This window comes from Canis lupus, chromosome 23 (assembly GCF_011100685.1).
Source record: "Canis lupus familiaris isolate Mischka breed German Shepherd chromosome 23, alternate assembly UU_Cfam_GSD_1.0, whole genome shotgun sequence".
NCBI classification, from domain to species: Eukaryota; Metazoa; Chordata; class Mammalia; order Carnivora; family Canidae; genus Canis; species Canis lupus.
The window spans coordinates 40,392,532-40,414,977 of record NC_049244.1 but is presented as its reverse complement, the minus strand read 5'-3'; the positions used below and the strand labels follow the sequence as shown (position 1 = coordinate 40,414,977).

The window sequence follows — 22,446 nt, the reverse complement described above, 5'->3', positions numbered from 1 at the left end:
TTTTCCTAAAACTCACCATAAAAGTCCAATGTCCGTTTTCCCAGCCTCCTTTACAGTATGGATAAAGGCATTTAATTTCTGTCATCAGAGGCATCCCTGCCAAATGCAGAGTTGGGAGTTAGGGGTACAAAGAAACACACTGTGTGAAGAATCTATTTTGCCAAAGGAGGGAACTGGGACATCCAATTTCCAGAGGGAGGAGTATCAAAGTTAAGCTACTGTCAACTATAAACCTACAGTGGGTATATCCAAAGACAGCAGCTGAGGTTATCTTCAGCAGACCAAGTATGTGGTAGGATATGGGGCCCAGATCCTAGATATGTGGCTTCTGGCCAGCCCAGAGATTCAATAGTTTTATAATATTCTTTGGAAACTTTCTCCTTAATCTGTTGAAGTTGGTATGTATTATCTGCAATTAAACCCCTAACTTACACAGAAATCCAACTTGAGTTTGCTTAGATACAAGAAGAAAGAAGGTGAAAAAAGTAAATTTATTGGTTCTAATCTCTGTAAAGCCTTAGGAGTAGAGTCAGACTCTCATATGCAAAATGCTTTCAGGACTTATTTATTTCATCCCACCTCTTATCTCTGCTTTTCTCTGTGTCAAAATTCACTCTTTCTGGATGATTACCCTCACTAGCACCAGGACCACCAGCAGCCCTTACACTCACATGCTGGATTTTGAGCGCAAAGAGAAAAGTTTCTCTTTGCTAAGACGAGCTTTACAGATCTAAGCAAAGTCCTTTGATTACCCAACTTGAGTTACATGCCTTTTCCATGGATAAATCAGTTTGGTCAGGAAATTAAGTTACTATGCATTCATTCCAATTATTGTAGCCAGGGAAGCAGGTTATCCAAATCCCTTTAAGAGCACATGCCAAACCAGAGAATGGGAAGAAAGGAGCAGATTCTCCACTGAGTTTGAAAATGGGGAGAGAGAGTAGATAGCATAAATATGTCCCTTGAAAAATCATTATGAGTCTATCTGTTACACAGTTTGCATCTACCATAAGTATTTTCAGTGCTTACTCATAAAGTTTTATCAATGTTTACAAATAATAACAAGCACTACCTCTTTAGGACTTGATTATAGTTAAATAAGCCATTCCACACATTATAGGATATAAACTTCATCTATACATAAATATTTCTGTTATATACTGCTATATTCCCAGTGTCATAGGGATGCAGCAAATAGAATATAGGGCTATAACAACATTTTTTAAATAATCAAATAAATGATATTCTGACTCAAGGAATGAATCTAGGGCATGGTATTAGAGTAACCAAGAGGTAGCATGAATTTGTAAAATATATTTGTGACTCTTCAGTAGATCTATATTTTACTTCATTTCATATTGAGAGACAATCTAGTGTTAAAACAAACTTGAATTAGACTAATTCTACCTCTTACTAGTTATGTGAATTTAAATAAGCTATTTAAATTCTCTGTGATCCAAGTTCTTTACCTATACAAAGAGGATAATACTAGGACCTATGCCAAGGGATTTATTTATTTATTTATTTATTTATTTATTTATTTATTTACACAGAGAAAGAGAGAGAGAGAGGCAGAGACACAGGCAGAGGGAGAAGCAGGCTCCATGCAGGGAGCCTGATATGGGACTCGATCCCAGGTCTTCAGGATCATGCCCTGGGCTGAAGACGGCGCTAAACCGCTGAGCCACCGGGGCTGCCCACAAGGGATCTTTCTAACAATTAAGTGGCACCTAAATAAATGTTGTCTTTTGTTATTATAGTCACCAGAACCTAGTGCCTACAAGGTATTTTTACAATCTTAATCCCATAATCACACCAATATGCCTCTGCCTGCATATTGCCAATGCTCTTGCTTTGTTTCAGCACATTACCATCTCTTGAAAGAAACTTAAGTCTTGGGACATCTGGGTGGCTCAGTTGGTTAAGCATCCAACTCTTGATTTCGGCTCAGGTCGTCAGATCTCATGGGTTGTGTAATCAAGCCTCGCATTGAGCTCCACGCTCAGCGGGGAGTCTAGTTGAGATTCTCTCTCTCCCTTTTCCTCTGCCCCCTACCCCACTCATGCACATGCTCGCTCTCTCCCTCCCTCTAGAAATAAATACATCTTTGGGAAAAAAACCTTAAGTTTAGAACAAAAAAGGTAAATCTTAAATAAACAAAAACAAAGAAATTATTATTTTTTAACCTCTATTCATCCTTGGGGTTCAAAGCAGGAAACAGTCAAAGGACTTCTTGAATAAAGAACTAATTATCTTACTATTGTCATTTCCTTCCTTATAGCTTTAATCTATTGATTCTCAGAGCTCTCATTGCAGTGGAAGGTGGAAGGTTATTGGAAATTGAAAAAATATTTATTGAGGAAAAAAATAAGTATAGCCTTCCATTTCCCATTCCTTAAGTGAAAAGTAGTAATACACAATCTCAGAATGGAATCGCTCAAATTATTTCTATAGAACCAAGTATACAGGTATAATTAGCCTATGTATACTCATCATGTATTACTTTTTCTGTTAATTAGAGTACAGCTCTTGCCAAACTAATGTGTCCTCATTTCTAGAGAACTAACAATGAATGAAGAGGTTGATTACTAGTCTCAGATTTGAAGATATGAGGTGACCCATTCAGTGAGCTTTCTGAAGTCAACAAAAATAATCCCTAGGTAGACTTATTCCCCGCCCCCGCCCCCCCATATTGCTTTGAGGGAAGAAAATGAACAAAAAATAAAACAGTCCTAGAATTCCTGCCCAGAACTTTTTTTCTGAAAAAGAAACAAGTTGGTAGGGATGCCTGGGTAGCTCAGCGGTTGAGCGTCTGCCTTTGGCTCAGGGCGTGATCCTGGTCCCAGGATTGAGTCCCATATCAAGCTCCCTGGGAGGAGCCTGCCTCTCCCTCGGTCTATGTCTCTGCCTCTCTCTCTCTGTGTGTCTCTCATGAATAAATAAAGAAAATCTTAAAAAAAAAAAAAAAAAGAAACAGGTTGGTAAACCTAGGTATATTTGTGTAAGAAACATACAGAAAATGTGTAATTAGTTCATAATTTTGTATTTAGCCTGTTTGTAATATTTCCCATCTGAAGGATATACAAAAAGTACTTACAGGGCTAGAGATTTGTTCGAGTTGTTTTTTTTTGGACTATCATTTTAGAAATCTAAAAAGGGCTGTAGGGTTCATCTTAGAATGGTACCATCTGTTCTTATTATCATTTCTCTCTACCAAAGACTATATTGTTTCATATGAAAGTATAATCTTGTCAGAAAATGAGTTATAAAATGTTAATTTCTGATCTACTTCCCATCTTATTATGTAATTCTATCTCTAAGCCAAATATATAACTAACAAATGACTTCACAAAATAAAAACATTGCCTTGTCAAATCACTGTTTTATGGGCATTAAAAAGAAAAGCAGATTGCATTTGTTTTGTTGAATATTTTTTACCAGTAATAATTCTATATACTTCCTGAGAAAGATGAAAAACATATTTATCTACCCCCCCCATCATCTGAGTATGTACTTACTTCTTATTGCAACGTCTTCAAGTTCATAATCATAAAATAATTTTCATTCTTGTTTTGAGAGACTGTAATTCTACCATCTGGGAAAAGTTGTTCATTCATCCATCTATTTTCTCATTTATCCAGCAATATGATTTTTATCACCAGTGATACTATATACCAGGTATAAACATGTTCACTGATGAGCAAATATACCCTGTGCCCTGCCCTCACAGATATCCATATGCCTGGCCTATCCTTGCCATTAGTTCTCGACTCCAGTGATATTTCTTCAAAGACACCTCATTGGTTACTACATCAAAGTTAGTACATTAGTAGTCTCTCATATTAATCCTGCTTTATTGATTTCACCAAGCAAATCACCATCAGAATGTGCAATGCTTATTCCTTTGTGTAGACACTATTCATGTCCCTGATAAGTTCCATGAGAGCAAGTGCCCTGCCCTATCTTATTCATTGCTGGGTCACTGATATCTTAAAGGAAAACTGGCATTTGATGTAAACAATAAGTACTTAGTGAATAAATGAAAAAAAAATTCTAGTTGCAGAAATAAGTATTGCATGATAACACACACATATACATAAGCTCAGCTGTGCTACATGTTACAAAAGAGCACAGTCTTGTGTGTTTGTGTGTGTGTGTGGTCCACAGGAAGGTCTGATCTTTCTTATCTCACCCTGATGAAGGCTATCCTAGTAAGGTCATGACTGAGCTCAGGGCTTCAGGTCAGTTAAATTCAACTAGGTGAAGAGGGCAACATACATGTCTTCAAGCTTGGAGAATGTACAAAGACCCTGCAATGGGGATTTAAAAGAGATGACCAGTGTAGCTGGAATAAGCAGGAACTGAAAGACTGAAATAACAAGCTCAGTGGCTTTTCACTTTTTGTGATCATGACCCACAGTAAGAAGCCCATTTTACAGCATGAATCAGTGCACATACACACACCTACATACATATATAGATATAAAAAATGAAAAGTTATTATTCGTTAAATAATTTTATGACTCAGTAATGTGTCACATGCCTATTTTGAAAAATACTGGACTAGACTAGCCATATGAAGCACTCTCTTTTATCCTAAGAGGCTAAGAACTTGTTGAGACGGGCAATTTTATTTTTTTTAAAGACTTTATTTATTTATTCATGAGAGACAGAAAGAGAGAGAGAGAGAGAGAGAGAGGCAGAGACACAGGCAGAGAGAGAAGCAGGCTCCATGCAGGGGGCCTGATGTGAGACTCAATCCGGGACTCCAGGATCACGCCCTGGGCCGAAGGCAGGCACTCAACCACTGAGCCACCCAGGGATCCTCAGAGACATGAAATTTTAAAAGACTGTTTTATTACAGTATGGAAATAAGATCAGTGTAGGAGATAGGTCTCTGGAGAATGGTCAACACTTCACACAAAAACTAATGGCAACAGAGATCAGGAAATAGGGTAAAAGGAGAATAACAGAACAAATCTGGTAAATATTTAAGAGGTAAAAATCAGCTCGACTTGGTCATGCACTGTATATGAAGAAGGGAGGGCATTAACGACAACTCATAGACTTCCATCCTGCACAACTGTATAGATGATGGTGCCATTCAGTAAAGTTGGAAACTCTGGAAGAAGACCAAATTTAATGGGCGAAAAAATATGTTCTGCATTTCCTGTGGTGAGTTTGAGGTGTCTTTGAGACATCAATGTGGTGATTTTGGAAAAGAAAAAAAACAGCTGGGTATATGGGTCTACAGTTCAAAAGCAAAGTCTCGACTAGAGATATCTAGACTTTGGAGTTATCTAAAATTGAAATCACAAATATGGATGATATCACATGGAGAAGTGAGTCAGGAGAGGACAGAACCAAGGACAGAGTCTTATGAAATCTCAACATTTAAAATTTAAATGCTAAGTGGAAGAAGATGAGCTTGTAAAGGAGAATGAGGAGTGACTACACAGATAAGGGGAGTGGAGAATATAGTGCCATGGAAAGCAAGAAAAGAACTTGATTTCAAGAGAATGTTTAATTTCTATTTTTATTATACTGAGAACTTCTACTCTGGCTACTTATTTTTTTTAATTTTTTTAATTTATTTACCATAGTCACAGAGAGAGAGAGAGAGAGAGAGAGAGAGAGAGAGGCAGAGACACAGGCAGAGGGAGAAGCAGGCTACATGCACCGGGAGCCCGACATGGGATTCGATCCCGGGTCTCCAGGATCGCGCCCTGGACCAAAGGCAGGCGCCAAACCGCTGCACCACCCAGGGATCCCCTGGCTACTTATTTTATATGGTTTTTAATATTATTATTTTGCTAAGGGCATGAGAGTTAGTATCCACATATATCCTACATTATATATCCATATATCCTTACATTTTTCCTATCGCATCCTTTATAAATTCACTCCCTTTCTTATCCTACTTATATAGCATGCTCCATCATTATGACCATTCTTTTGTCAATCTCTTTAATTTTCCTGCTTCTCTTTCTGCAACACCTTCCTAAGAAACGTTCAATCATGGAAAAATCTGTTTCACTTCTTTACCCCTAGTTAAAGCAAAAACCATTTAGATCATTACCTTTATAAGTTCCTGGATGTTATTAATATTTATTATGTTAAAATATTAATTACTAATATCTAACATATTAGTATCTATTGACCTACTGCTAAATAGCAATTCTTCCTTTTGCTTCATTCAAGTATTTATCCATTTTTCAACAAAAACCATGTTCAACCTTCAACAGTTACGTGTATGGTGGGCCACTTGTCCTTCTCAATCTCAGGAAGTGATTCCACTTCTTGAGTTAGAGGGAAAACAACAACAAATTATGAATTTATTTGAAAAGAAAACTGTTCAACCTCTCATCCTCAATTCTGCAAGCAATTCCTAGAGATAGCCTAAGAGTCGAAAGTGTGGGCTTTGGATCCAGACACCTGTTGACCTTTGGAAAATTATTTTAACTTTCTATGCCTCAGCTTCCTTAATTGTGAAATAGACACATTCCTAATATCTAACCTAAAAAGAAATTCTACTAGTGTCTAGATTGTATTCTTTGCGGTGGTTCTCAAACTTGGGCAAGTACCAGAATCACCCAGGCTTGCTATAACACAAGGGGACCCCCATTCCCAGAGTTTCTGATTCAGTAGACATAAGATTGAGCCCCAGAATTTGCATTTCTAACAATTTCCTAGGCATGCTGATTTTGCAGCACAGAATCAAGAACCACAGTTTCAGAACCACTGACCTAGTAAATGAGAAACACTTAGAAATATGGTTGGCATATCATCAGCACTCAAAAACTTTTTGTCATTTAGCTGTATCATTCCCTCCCTTTATCATGAGACAGTGGCAAGAGTCTCTACCCTTCATATTGCTGACCTCTCAGCCTGTTCGCTAGGACCAATAACTTCCTGCCTTCTCAGATAATTTGATCAATTATTTACTCAATGTCCTTTCTGTTCATCCTCTTTCTCTCTGCATACTTCTTTGAATTAACAAAATAGAATCTAAGTGTTTTTCTTCTGCATTAAAAGAAAATCAATGTCAATACTTTGGCCCCTTTTAACAACTATTCTAACACTCTTTCCCTTGCTGAGCCTAACAGTTTAAGAATTGTTTTCACTCATTTTCTCAACTCATACTAACTCCCCAGCCAATTGCTTTCTGGCTTATTTCCACACTGTTCCATGATATTGCTCAAAAAAATATCAGCACTAACTTCACTATTAGCTAAGGGCAGTAGGTATTTATCTACTGTAGAAGTGATTGATATTTCTGACCACTCCCTTCTTCCTGAAACCTCCTCTTCTTTTTTCATCTTAAATCCACACTTCCCTGGATTTTCTCCAATGGCTCAGCCACTTTTCCATCTTTTTCAGGAGTTTTTCTTTTTTGTGCTTTTAGATCCTGGTTTGGGTTTTGTATATTTGTTTAATTTAAATCTTATCCAGAGACTTTTTTCTCTTCTGATTCTTCATGAACTCTCCCTGAGCAAACTCTGTTGAGGAAGTAATACTGATCTGAAGGTATAATTCATTATACAAAAAAGGAAAGTATATCAGAGAGAGTGAGCAGAAATAAAATATCTGAAGTCAGTGTATTTAAAGGAATAAATATCTTGTCAAGATCTTATGGAGAAACAGAGAAATATAGAATTTATATTATTCTGGCCATAAAAAAGAGATGAGACTAGAAGTTGAGGTTTGCAAGCAGGACTCCCCTGTATATTCGTATCCTTAATTCTCTTTGAAATGGAGACTATACTTTACACTAGTAGCCTATAACAGACAAAAAAAAAAAAAAAGCACCCCACATCAATGAAATAAACAACTCTGAGAGGTAAAGAAGCTCAAGGTATAATTAGCTCAACCTTGGGAAAAGGCCTCAGGAAGAATAGTTTAGATTGTGTAAAAATTAGTTAAATTGACTCAGAACACTGGGAGCTTGCAGAGACTGCATATCAATTATTTCTCACAAAATTTATTTTTAACCAGTGACAATAAATTGTATAGTTGCACACTGATGTTACCTCAGAATAACATCTCATATTCTCCTAGTAAGTATTACCACATCAGAGAAATCTGTGACTCGAAAATAACACAGTTCATTAGCTGGGTGATAGCCATAATAGGTTCTACTGCTTTGTTTCCTTTACCTCAGAAGGGTCCCTTAGCTTACTCACAGCACAGATCCTGCATGGTTCCAGATATGCACATCTAACTGACCATTAGAAAATTCTGCTTGAATGTTTCAGGCACTTCAAACTCCATATTTATAAAACTGAACTCACCATCTTTTCCTACACCTGCTTTTCTACTATTGTTTTCTGAGTGAATGGAAGCTTCCTCAAGCCAGTTGCCAGTGATCAAAAGAGATATATGATTTTTCTCCTTCCTTCCCCCTCAGACTGTTCATTTGTCATTATCACGTTCTATTGAGTTTATCTCCTATATATTTCTTAAGTCAACCCAGCCATAATCTCCAACTTACTTGTTCAGGCCATTCTCATTCTTCATGTAATAGCAGAGAATATGTCAGTTGATGCTGTCTGCTGTGGGCTGACCTAATCCTCACTGGCCCTTCAGAATGCCCAAGCTCTTTCTTATAGATAGTAATACCTGTCAAAGAATTTCAGAGAGCAAAGATTAACTCCTCCCTCATTATCTGCTATTAATCTTTAGTCAGGCCAAATTCTGACAAAACTATAGACATCTAAAAGATACGTAGTCTTTGGTAAAATTTAACCACTGCCTCTAGTTACCATAATGCAATCAGAAATATTCCTAAACCAATGCTTGGTTTGTAGGATCAATCAGAATTCAAACCTCAGGTATCATCCTTAAGGAATGATATACTGAGGTAAAGTTTTATATCCTGTTCAGGTAACATTTGGTAATGTCTAAAGTACTTTAGTCATTCTACATGTCTTGACAATCTTTCAGTACTAATAATCTCTTTCTTTCTCTACATCATGCTAATTAGTAGACCTTTGGTTACATCAATAAACACTATATTTCTAACACTCACTATGTTACTTAGCAAAGAATTGGTTGTTGAGAGCCATAGGATTAGAGAAGTGCTTTTGGTAGGTGGCTGTGGCCTTTTCTGATAGATTGTGAGCTGATATCCTTTTGACTGTGCACCCTCAGTGGTGTGTTGGTAATCAAGCCCAAAAATAGAGCCTCAACTAACTGGTATATATATATATATATCACATCGTATCAGCTATCCTAAAATGTTTTAAAGTAATTTTTACATATTGTAACCTGATGTTTCCAGTCTTTTGCCTCTCTACAACCTTGAAATATTTCTTAAAATGAAACTATGATCATACTTACTTCTTAAAATTTTTCAGTGGCTTCCCATTATTCTTATGATAAATAAAAATGTCCTGACACAGCCTCACCTGACACCTATCATCATCTTTCTCTTCCTCACCTTCATCCTTTGTGATTCAACAATGCTGAACATCTCTTAAAAATACCATAATTTCATCCAACTTTAGGACTTACCATATAGTCTTCCATTTACCTGGGAAACTCTTCCCAGTTCCCTCACCTGGCCAAATTGTTCAGTTACCTCAATCACTCCAGCCACAATGGAGGCTGGTCACAATGCTGGGTTGGGTCTCTGGGCCTCATAGAAGCATTTGTAAAATCATTTTTACTTCTAACACCTCAAGAAAAAATCCCCTTTCAAATAGCTAGTCCCAGGTTGTGTGTCTGTTCTCTCTGTTTCCTTAGGGTGGTTGATTTACCCAATGGCCATCAGGGTTGTTCAGGTTACCAACTGAGTACACCACTCCCCAACTGCAGAAGGAGAACATTGTCATGTTTTATGTGTACTGAAAAGAGAAGTAATGTCACTTAAGAATTATGTCAGTTATTCTCATATGCCATAAAAAATATAGATGCCATATTTTTGCCAAATTCCTGAAACAATTTTTCTTTTCCTTACTTATGGAAAATCTGGCACTAGTAGAAAAAATAAAGTTGATCAAATGGGGCCCACACTTGGGTGGCAGGCCAGAAAAACAGCAGAGGAGGCAAGTTTAGAAACACAAAAGGTAGAGACACAGGAAAACACACAAAAAATCATCAGCATGCACAGGTTAAATTTATCCTGAATACAATGATGCTTAAATTTTGGAGTCTTTCTATCTCTGATCACCAAGGATACAGGGACTTGTGGAAGACTCTAGGTAGGGAGGGAAATCTAGGAAGCCATCAGGATACATCTCTGGTAAATTACCTTGAAAGAGCTCAGATGAAATGTAATTGAATCTCCAAAGCTCCAGCAATGGTTCATTTTACACTTTTGCTCTTTTCACCTCATATTTGGTCAGTTTCAGGCTTCAGAGAACTTGGATCTGCCCTAAACATAGGTAACGACCACATTTCTACAGACAGAAAACTAAAGAAGTTTCATTTCACTTACATGGAGCTCCCATTGCTAATATTTTCATTTCAAGCTTAGAGCTCATGGTCTGGGTATATTGGCTTTCTCCACTAATTCGCTGGTATTTCTTTTCAAAAATTAATAGTAAAATGAAAATAATCTGTAAACTTATTTGACCTGGTCGAGTTTCCTTTTTTCCTTACAATCAGTCCTACCAATGTCATTTTAGGAAAAAATGTAATTATTTTCACCTTTTATTCATATAATAGATGAGATGTGAAATGAGCTTCATGGATAATAAACACCTCAATGGCTACTAAGTTTTACAGTGTATAAACAAGCATTGAGTTGCTGCTACACAAAATTAACAATAAAATTTTACTGTGGATACTGGATATAAAGACAATGAAGTATCCTGAATTAAGGAAGGCCATTAGTTTTATAATGAAATACGAACATCATATGCATTTATGTACCTGTGAACAAAAGAGGAAATGAGTTTATTCCAACGCACAATTAGAACTAAATACCAAATTTTTATTTTAAATTATCAATTTAAAATCAAAATTATCTCTTGGGAAAACCAAAAAAAAGGCATCATAATTATAACAAAAGGTGTTATAGTTTTATGAAATATTTTGTGGAATTCATAAACACAGATGTCATTGTATTTTCCAAGTTCTGAAAAACACAAATAGAGGCTCATGAACTTCAAAAGAAATATAGGCAAGGATCAGCTGTAATTTTGCACATTTTAAAAAAGAAATGTGCTTATTTTAAAATAAAAATAATCTTAAACAAGAAATGACCTAACTAAAAGAAAAAAAAAGAATTTTAAAGTGTTTTACCAGAGAGTAATTTACTTCAACAGGAAAATAAACTTGAACTCTCCAAAGAGAGCAACAAGGGACTATAGAATTATCAAAAATAAATGACATTTGGGGCATAAAAACAATACATATTAGCATTCATTTTCCTTGGACTACATGACCACATTCTTCTTAAATATTAAGAGGTTAATATTAATTTCCAGAAAATGGAAGCAAAATGCAAATATCATTCCAGAAAATGGAAGCAAAATACAAATATCATTTCCAGTGTTTTAATTGTGGTGGATGTGTTTGCTGAAAGTAGTGAAGAATGTAATTATTTCTCAGTAGTATTATAGACAATCTGCGTTGCACATCACTGGGATAGTCTATCTCAGTAAGAAATTTAAAAATGCATTAACGGGATCCCTGGGTGGCGCAGCGGTTTGGCGCCTGCCTTTGGCCCAGGGCGCGATCCTGGAGACCTGGGATCGAATCCCACGTCGGGCTCCCGGTGCATGGAGCCTGCTTCTCCCTCTGCCTGTGTCTCTGCCTCTCTCTCTCTCTCTCTCTGTGTGTGTGACTATCATAAATAAAGAAAAAAAAATTTAAAAAAAATTTAAAAAAAATAAAAATAAAAATGCATTAACTTAAAAATAAAATTTTTAAAAATAAAAATGCATTAAATGCATCTTCATATTGCCTGAAGCCTTTCACTTTGGTTCTCTCAATTCTCATTTTATAAGAAAACTTATAAAATGGGTATACTGTTTGTGGATACATCACAAGATGTAACTAATCCTCATTCAGTTGTCTAATTAATAATTGAATTATAGTTTTTCTGGAAAAAGTTCTCACATTGCTCACATCCATCTGAATAGCACACAACCTGGTACACAGCTCCAAAGTATTGAGTTTGAAATATACACCAGGAAATGATTATGTAGTAGTATCTAATACTCAGTTTTGAAATGACATATCACTGAAAATCATTTTAATACCTGTTTAAACTTATGAAATCTATCATGTTCCTTAAGTAATCTGTGTCACCAACTTGATAGTACATCAAAGTCAGGAAAAAAAACAGCTTCTAAGTTTGGGTCTTTTTTTAAAAAAAGATCTTCCCTGCCCCATATTACCTCTTAAAATTCTTCTGCTTTCTTTTAGTGTTTTCTATTTGTTAGAGGCAGGTGGGTAAAAAGGAGCTCCATCCTGATTTCAAAATAAGAGCATTCACTTATTTTATTCATCAGAGTAACACAGTTATTTCTCCTTCTTACTTTCACTGAAAGCAGAGCTTATCTGGCTTACGTAAATGCAATAAACAGCTGCTGCTACATTTTTACCCACTTAACCAAATGCCCACCCTTCCCAAAGGAAACTGAAGACATTAAAGGGGAGTCAAAGTTTCCTTTTCATACTTTATTATAACATTGGCCAGTTCCACAAACTAATCCTACAACATTTTTAAATAAACTTATTTTAGAACAGCTTTTAATTTACAAAACGGTTTCTAGGTGCAGATAGTGCATTCAATTTTCCCTATCTCACACTGCATTACATTATATTACAAACAATACATTAAAATTAATGAACCAATACTGATACTCCATCATTTACAAAACTCATACTTTCATCAGATTTTGTTAGGGTTTGGTTTTTGTTTGTTTTGTTTTTGTTCTGACCTACTGTCCTTTTTCTTTTTCAGGATCCCATCCAGGGTACCACATTACTTTTAGCCATCAAGTCTCTTTTTGGCTCCTCTTGGCTGTGACAGCTTCTCAGACTGTTCTTGTTTTGGTGACTTTGACAGTTTTGAAAAAGTATTAGTCAGATGTTTTCCAAGTGTGCTTCAGTTGGGATTTGTCTGATTTTTTTTTAATTAGAGGTTATATGTTTTGGGGAGGAAGATCATAGGGGTAACGTGCCATTTTTATCACACCATATCACAGCTCCATCCTATCAGTACTACTTGCTACACTATAGGCCTTGATTATCCGGCTGAGGCCCTACATTACTTTTGCTTTTGTGGTTTTCCATTCTTGGTTCTGTCAGTAGTGTTAATAACAGCAAAATCAAAACTGGTCAGTTAGCTTTGTTCTATTCTTTGAAATCTTAAACTCAACTAGTGGTTTTTCAAATATTTGAAGTAATATTCAAAAAAAATTTTTGCACCAAAATCCTTTATATAAACTAACACTTGGACATTTAAGAATTCTCAGGATCGGGGATCCCTGGGTGGCACAGTGGTTTAGCGCCTGCCTTTGACCCAGGGCGCGATCCTGGAGACCTGGGATCGAATCCCACGTCGGGCTCCCAGTGCATGGAGACTGCTTCTCCCTCTCCCTATGTCTCTGCCTCTCTCTCTCTCTCTCTGTGTGACTATCATAAATAAAAAAATAAAAATAAAAAAAAAGAATTCTCAGGATCATCTTCACTGATCTTTTCCTAATTTCCTCTATTTGTTTATACATATACATATTTTCTTCTCTATGGAAAAAAATGAGTAGAAACATACAACTAAATTTCCAATTGCATTAAAGTGGTGATTGTTTAAATAAAAAGTTCTACATGGTAACAGAAATTTTTTAAGTTTTTTTTTTAAGATTTTATTTATTTATTTGACAGAGAGAGAGAGAGAGAGAGAAAGAGCGTGCACAGCAGTGGGAGTGGGAGAAGCAGTCTCCCCACTGAGCAGGAAGCCTGATATGGGGCTCTATCTCAGGACCCTTGGATCACGACCTGAGCCAAAGGCAGACGCTTAACCAACTGAGCCACCCAGGCACCCTTTAAGTTTTAATTTCAGTTAGTTAATATACAGTGTTATAGTTGTCTCAGGCATACAATACACTGATTCAATAGTTCCATACAACACCTGTGCTCATAAGGACATGTGTACTCCTCAGTCCCCATTACAGATTTCCCCCATCCTCCTACTCACCAACCTTCTGGTAACCATGAGTTTGTTACTTACAATTAAAAATGGAAAGCAGAGTAATTTTAAGAAATATAGTAGTCATGGGGTAGAAAATAACATCTTTTAAGACCTATTTCAGAATCAATAAACACAGCAATTACAAGCTTGATCATTTAAATGTTAAAAACTACTGGACAACCAAAATAAAATTTCTATAAAGAGAGTTAAAAAGGAAATGACAGAGTGGGAAAAATATTTGCATCATGTGTAAAAATATTAGTAATCATAATTTCCCCCACCCTCCTCTTAAGTTTTGCTGAAATAATTTAGGACTTTTAGTTTCAGTGTATTCCTTGTGGTATGTCTCTTCTGTCTCAATCTTTATTTATATCTTAACCATGACATTCACAGTCATTCTATCACTTTCCATTTAGAATTAACTATACATGTTACAAGATTGATCATTCACCACAGTTTCCTTTCTACTTCACCTTATCAGAGGTCTCTGTTCTGACTCATTTGTCTTGTACAGCCTTTTCTCCAATATTTTACTTAGATATGATGCATGGTGATATATTTTCAGAATTCTCTCATAGCCTCAACTATCTTTTTTTCCCACTATGATAGGTAAATAAAATCTTGAAAGTATATAGGGGGATCCCTGGGTGGCGCAGCGGTTTGGCGCCTGCCTTTGGCCCAGGGCGCGATCCTGGAGATCCAGGATCGAATCCCACGTCGGGCTCCCAGTGCGTGGAGCCTGCTTCTCTCTCTGCCTGTGTCTCTGCCTCTCTCTCTCTCTCTCTGTGACTATCATAAATAAATAAAGAAAAAATATTTAAAAAAAAAAAAAAAGAAAGTATATAGGAAGGATCTTTACATTGCAATTCTTCTCTCTTAGTGGTCTAATTCCACCACCTTCCAACTTGATAAGTCCAAAGCCAGAAGTCACACTTTTGTGAATCTATTTCATAAAAACAAAAACAACATAACATGAATACACGTGTATGTTTCTTGTGAAATTTTTAATGAAGGCAGGAAAGAAGCTGAGGGTAAAAGGTATACAAAGTGATAGAGGATTTGGTGAATAATTATGTAATTATTGTATATTTATACTATGAAATATTCAGAATTTTAAAAGAATAAATTAAGGGGCACCTGGGTGGCTCAGTCGGTTAAGTGTCAGATTCTTGATTTCCACTCAGGTCACGATATCAGGATGGTGAAATGGAGCCCTGCATCAAGCTCTGCACTAAGTGTGGAGTCTGCTTGTTCTCCTCCCACCTTTTTACCCCTCCCTCCACTCACACTCTCTCAAATAAATAAAATCTTCCCGAGAGAGAGAGAGAGAGAGAGAGAGAGAGAGAGAGAGAGAGAAAGGAACAAATTAAGTTTTTACTGGCTCACCTGGAGATTTCAAATATGTGTGGATCAAACTGCAAAAGCCAAAGAAAGAGTACAACTTTATTTTTTTATAGCAATGACAAAAGTATCTGTTTATGACTGTGTGTTTTGTGATTAAATACTTAGATAAATAAGAAGAAGAGTATAGAATACACACTAGGCTATTACTATTCTTTAGGTAGAGTAAGGGAAATTTGGATGAGAGAAGGAAGGATTTATTAACTAAAAAATGAATGAAGGTGTGATTATAAAAGTAGTATTTGTGGGAATCTCTGGGTGGCTCAGCAGTTAAGTGCCTGCCTTTGGCCCAGGGTGTGATCCTGGAGACCAGGATGGAGTCCCACATCAGGCTCCCTGCAAGGAGCCTGCTTCTCCCTCTGCCTGTATCTCTGCCTCTCTCTCTCTCTGTGTCTCTCATGAATAAATAAATAAAATCTTTTTTTAAAAAAGTAGTATTTGTGATATTATCATGTATGTGTAAATTTTCATGTATGTATATATGTCAGAATATAAATCTGTAAGTTCCTACATGGAATTTAAAAGAGCCACTAAAAGGTTCATGGTGGTTTTTCACAAGGTTTTGGGATTTCAGGTGATCTTTACTTTCTTCCTAATAATGGTATATTCTCTTTGGTACATAAAATGAGCTATGTATACCATCAAACTAGTACAATAAAGCTGTTTTCATTTTTGTTAAAAATAAAAGATAAAAAAGCATATCAAATTTTGAAGGCATCATATAGATGTGTGTGTGTGTGTGTGTGTGTGTGTATATATATATATATATATATATATATATACACATATATATCCATGATTGTATTTGAATTATAGAAAAGCAACACCTGAGATAATTAAAAGTATAAAACTGAGTTAACATAATGGTCCATTCATTAGGAATATGGACAATTTGGAGACTAGAGCTATTACATAGCATCACACTTACAAATTTAGATATCCATTCCGTGCACAAGTATTTTCTTTTGCTATTTCATTAATCTACCCATTTACCCAAATATTGCTAATAGCTTCATTCCAACAATATTTTCCAACAGAAACATTTATCAAAACATTTTAATAAGAATATTTTGTTTGTAACATATTTCCTCTAAATATTCTAAAATTACCTTTTTCAAATAGCCCAGCTACATTTTGTATAGTCTAGAATTCTGTCATTAATTATAAATTCACAGACTGTTAATATTTGTGGTTTTGTAGATCTTTATTTTAATTTTCCAGAATACTGACTCTATACTCTAACATCTATAAATCTAACTCCACCATGATTTTTCTCTGGGTGACAATAATCTAGAATTGACAGATTTGTAGATAGTAGAATAGAAGAGCACTCAGTGTTGATGGACTAAAGTGAACATACAAAAAGTAATACGATATGAAGCAGAGAAGTAATGGGGAATGAGATCATAGAGGATCTTGCAGGTAATTTTCAGGACTTTGGCTTTTGCTTGATTGGAAAGAGAAGCCATCAACAATGTTTTGTGTAGCATGATCTGACAGGTTTTAAAGGATCACTACTATGCAGAGTAAAAACTCTAAGAGACAAAGACAGAAGCAGAAAGACTCTGAGGCTATGGCAATAATCCAAGTGAGAGGGAACGGTGGTTTACACCAGGGTGATAGCAGCAGAGAGAGCAAGAAGTGGTGGATTCTGAATATATTTTGAAAGGAGAGTTAAAAGAGATTCCTGACAGATTGAATCTGTGATGTGAGAAAAAGAAGTCTCTGATAAATACAAGATTTTTGGCTGACACCACTAACATGGGAAAACTATGAGGAAAGCAACTTTGTGGCAGGGAGTGGGGAATCAGAATTTTAGTTGGGACTTGCATTTGAGCCTTTTGAAATTCGTACACTAGTGTTTTTAATAACTGCAAGAATTCTTAGACACTCTGTTTAATGCTAGGTTGGAATTTAACTTAATACCTCAGAAATCACCTACAGAAATTATTTTCCAGGCAAATTCCAGTGGCCACTTGACAATTACTTCCCACTGCTCTTCTGCAGTGTCTACTAAACAACCACACTACACCCTATGGTTTCATGAGACACAAAGCTAGAAAATACTTCTCTCTTTCAATATTTTTCTAATTTTGTACAGTTGCCTACAGCAAAGTCTCCCTTTTATTATTATAATTAGGCATTATAGACATATTTCAGCATATTTTCAAATTATAGCAGTTACACAATGTCACATATGCAAGTTCTATCTCATCCTAATTTCTCTGGTCTCATCTCAGGTTTTATGAAGAGTGACCACCATAATCTGTTGTCTGAAAGATGTTTCCCTACATATAAATTCTCATTTTTCCTTTTGAAATGTTTTCTGGTTATTCCAAGAAGATATAGCCAGACTGCTGTTGAAGAAAATCAGCATTTTCTAAACAATCCTAGTAATAAAAAGAGTCCTGAAAACAAGATGGAAGATTCCCCTCATCCAGAATGAGTGCTTCTGTAGTGAGGGGGACAATTCTGGAGTCTACAGTCACTGAGGCCTTAGCCACCTTCTTGGCACAGTTTGGACGCTGTGCTCAACAAGGAGAGGTGACTGAGTCCCTTTCAAAAAGATCCATACATTTCAAGGGTAATCACTTTCAATAACCCCTAAGCTTGTTGGCAGATGAATTGACAAGAACAGTGAAAACTTTCAAACCAAAGAAAAACACTCATGAAAAACTTTGAGTACTTAGTTTGTAATTTATCATGGTTTAACACATATTCTTTTTTTTTTTTTTAATTTTTTTAAATTTTTTATTATTTATTTATGATAGTCATACAGAGAGAGAGAGAGAGAGAGAGAGGCAGAGACACAGGCAGAGGGAGAAGCAGGCTCCATGCACCGGGAGCCCGACGTGGGAATCGATCCCGGGTCTCCAGGATCGCACCCTGGGCCAAAGGCAGGCGCCAAACCGCTGCGCCACCCAGGGATCCCAACACATATTCATTACAGAGTGTTGTTAATGTTTAGCAATGGAAAGAATACCGATAGTGCTATCGCTTAGTTTTTTCAAGATTTCTTTATTTGAGGGGCGTGGAAGTGGCAGAGGGAGAGAATCTTCAAGCAGACTTCCTGCTGGGCAGGGAACCAAACTTGGGGATTGATCACAACCCATGAGATCATGACCTGTGCCTGAGTGGAAACCAAGAGTTGGATGCTTAACCAACTGAGCCACCCAGGATCCCTGTACTATCACTTAAATTGATAGCTACCGTTTATTAAGCATTGAGAAATGCTTTTTTTTTTTTTTAATTTCATTTAATTTCAAAACTACTCTGTGAGGCAGGAGTTTTATTGTCATATTTAGAAAGAGAAGAAAGTAATGGTAGATCTGGGACCAAAGGTAGGTTTATCTGATTCCAAACCCAATACTCTTAAATACCACACAATGTTGTCTATTGTTTATCGAGCTGCTATCAATGACGTTTAATCCTAACAAGAACAGAGATTATGATTCCCATTTTACAAATTTGAAAACTCGACCTTGAAGAGGTTAAAAACTGAGAATAGTAAACTGTAGAGCCAGGATTCAAACACAGGATGATCTGGCCCCAGTATCTGTGTTCTTTTCACTATGTTGTGCTACTGAATATCAGCAGGATCCTCCAATATTTTAAGAGTTAATCTGTTCCTAAGAGAGGTAATAAAATCATAGCAAAAGCCACCCCTAGGAAGCAGAGTGGCTCCCAGTTCACAAGCTGGCTGCAACGCAAAGTATTGGTCGTATTAATACATCAAAATCAAACTGTAGGCTCCTATGGCAGCCAAGTCCTAATGACAGCAGCAAATGCATTGGGTTATACTAAGTTGGCACTATGAGCTATTTTAATCATGCAACAAGCTCCTCATGCTCTGACTGCTCATCAAGCAAGCAATATTCTGGCTTTAATTTGGCTTCCCATGTGGCTTTCTTACGGCAACACTAGTTCCTCTGGTCTCTATGAAAATTGTATTTCTCATTTTAATTAACTACTAGGCAACCAGGTAAACTGATCGATTTCCTTGTGAATTTGGTAACATAAGTCACCTAGAGTCAGTAACTGATTAGCCAACTTGTAAAGATCTACTCTAGTAATCTGCACCTGAGCTACATACAGAGACTTCATATAGTAATGCCATCATGTAAATCACTCTAAAGGGGCCACCCCTCAGACACACTGTGAACCTATTATCTCAAATGTGATGCTAAAACTACAGCAAAGAAAGAAAAAAAACTACAGCAAAGACAAATTGGTGACCTGTTATTGATCACTGTGGATACATAACGAGTAAATCTTTTTAATTTTCCTAATTGAAATTTTTTTTGAGTATAATGCCAGTAAATAAATGTTATATTTGGATTCCTAAAGATAAATTTCATTTGGTTATTCATATGTATTTATAATGAATGCATATGGCCTAATATAATTCACAAGTTACCATTGTTGTTCTTTATATTTTTTTACTGGTAAATATATTTTTCCACAACATTGTACAGGTCTTATGCTTGGTGATTATCTATGTCATATAACACTATTTTTTTCCTATTTGGTTCAGAAAATGGAGGGAAAGTGGGCTGTTTGGCTACCATAACCTTCCTGGCAATATACCACAACTATACATGCATTTTTTTTTCAAGTAGAATAGGTTCTAGCATAAGGCAAGTCATTTCATCAGGCCTGAGTTAATAAAGAATGAAAAATCCATGCCCACTTGTTTCAAACTGTCAAATAGGAAACGATTAAACTTTAATCAAAAGAAATAGCATTCAGTATCATTATTAGGTGAAATAATTTCACTCTGCACTTACTCATGGTTCCTTTATAAACCAAGAGAATGTTAATTTGATGCTCCACTAAGTGTTTTGAATCATCTAAAATATTTTGCCACCCTCATATTTCTGAAGCTAATTTATTAATACACTGAGTATTTTTTCCACTAACTAAAGGTATACTTACAGAAAGATAACATTCAAACTGTAATCTGAAAAGACCAATTCATTAGAAGTGTATCTAAAAGCACCATCTACTTTCTTGGTCTTGTTATTCTTAAATTTTTATTAGAAATGAGGTTCTACATATTAGTGAGAATGTACCAAATATAGCATCAAGTATTACACTGTCCAGTGAAGCCATTCTGATATCTCAAATACTGAAGAAAAACTCCTTGATATGTTCAGGAAATATATGCTTTTTGAGGATAATTGAGCTTATGTTGAATACTTTATATCAAGTCACTATATTATTACTGTAGCTAGTGAAATTTTAACTAGATAAAAATGAGGAAAAAAATTTGGTGCAGGCATAAGAAACCTTAAAGAAATGTTAAAGCACAATTGTGTGAAAACTCTAAACTGCCCCACTCCCCACTTCTGCAAAGTTATAATTGACATTTATCACAGAAAACAATGAAAAAGCAAAAAAATGTAAATAATTACAAGAAATCTAATAGTTAATTATAAAGCAGAAAATGCCAAAGGTTTTTCTCTTGATCAGTGTGGGCTCTCCTCCTGGAAGCATTCAGGTTTGAGCAGCACTTGTGGACATAAGACACACATGGGGTTTGTATGTAGACTTCTATGCCATTAAATTCAAATTCCTTTTCATTTTGTAAAGGTTAATATTTGGGGGGAAAAAACCTTCCACATTGGTCTTTCCATTCTGGTCTCTCCAAGCTCTTGAGAAAGTTTGCTATGGCAGTGTCAAAATGTTGATTGAGGATAATACATGGTAGGTGAGCTTTTTTTTTTTTTCCCCCTGATATGTAAACAAAGTCACAAGGTGGGTATATCAACTCTTAAGACTTCTTTGGAGTCAGTAAATGAAGTGGTACATCTAGCTTCTAACAAGCAACTCACTTGCCAGAAAAAGCATGGTTTTGAAAGTGCATTTTCTCTGCTCACTTCTCAGGGATTTCACATTATGGACTGTAAATTTGCTCCCTAAAGAAAAGCTTCCTGTTGCTGCATTCATTCCAGATTCCTCAGCAATCTTGGAAACATTGCCAATGCCTTTCCTACAGTGAGGCACTGCTCTGTCTGACCCGGGCTCCAATGATCTGATCAGTGACTTGACGAGTGTACTGGCTCTACTAACACAGTCCAAAACACACGTGCTTTTGACAACCACATCACATTCTTGACTCCTGCTAATCTTCTGGTCAGGTGATCCTTCCAGGTCTCTTTAGTATGAATCACTGCTTAGTGTGAATCGAATCCACTTTGATCTACTTTAGGGAAATAAACAAAACTGTGAAATGCCCATTGTTCATCAGTGTTAGTGCTTTAGAAATCAAGCCACCCTGAGTCATCAAAGTGGGGAAGGTGCTATTTATCACAGAACTGTGAATTCCCAGGATAGTCATTAGGTGCAAATGTACTATGGAGCTGCAGTTTCACTAGGTTTATGCCTGAGTGCCAATAATAAAATTAACCGTGACGGCTACAATAAACTGTCAGAGATGAAAGACCTTCCAAAAGGAGGTTTCTGCTATCATTTATACGGTTGACTACCATTCAGCACATAAACACACAGAACACACAAAGGCCAGGGGCTCTTATTCTCTCTGCTTTTGTTCAAGAAAGTGGTTGAAGGCATTAAAAGGGAAGGTACACCTGGCATATTTCAGGGAGACAGAAAAACAGAAATATTTGTGTTAACATACTGAAATGTAATCATTTCAAAATGATTATGTCACTTTCATACCATAGAAGGGTCTTGATTATCAATGTGAATGGAAAGAGATAAAGATAAAAATTCATAACACTGATCAGAGATTGATAATTTATTTTCAATACTCACACATTAATTTCACTCTGGGTTCGGCCCAGATCCTCTCCTGCTTGGTTTATAAAAGTTGGGCAGTTTAAAACATGGCCATCTGTGAGCATCAGTAGTAATATGCCTTTGAAAATACATATACATAT

The 22,446-nt window shown here is 36.2% G+C and overlaps 2 long non-coding RNA genes across 3 annotated transcripts in view; one reads left to right on the top strand and one right to left on the bottom strand.

Annotated features, from left to right (window-relative positions):
* LOC111091973 overlaps positions 1–21,954 on the top strand; it is a 31,026-nt gene extending 9,072 nt beyond the window's left edge. Inside the window, exon 3 of the long non-coding RNA XR_005377149.1 lies at positions 21,431–21,954. This is a non-coding gene — a long non-coding RNA (uncharacterized LOC111091973). The remainder of the gene's footprint in view (positions 1–21,430) is intronic.
* Positions 1–22,446, bottom strand: part of LOC106557625 — a 195,822-nt gene that overhangs the window by 35,334 nt on the left and 138,042 nt on the right. The window contains exons 12-13 of one of the 2 annotated variants that reach the window (XR_005377148.1): positions 22,322–22,424; positions 8,492–8,619 (exon numbers count right to left, since the gene is read on the bottom strand). This is a non-coding gene — a long non-coding RNA (uncharacterized LOC106557625). Of the gene's footprint in view, positions 1–8,491; positions 8,620–21,192; positions 21,750–22,321; positions 22,425–22,446 lie in introns of those variants that run through there. The other variant, XR_005377147.1, reaches the window with a different exon arrangement.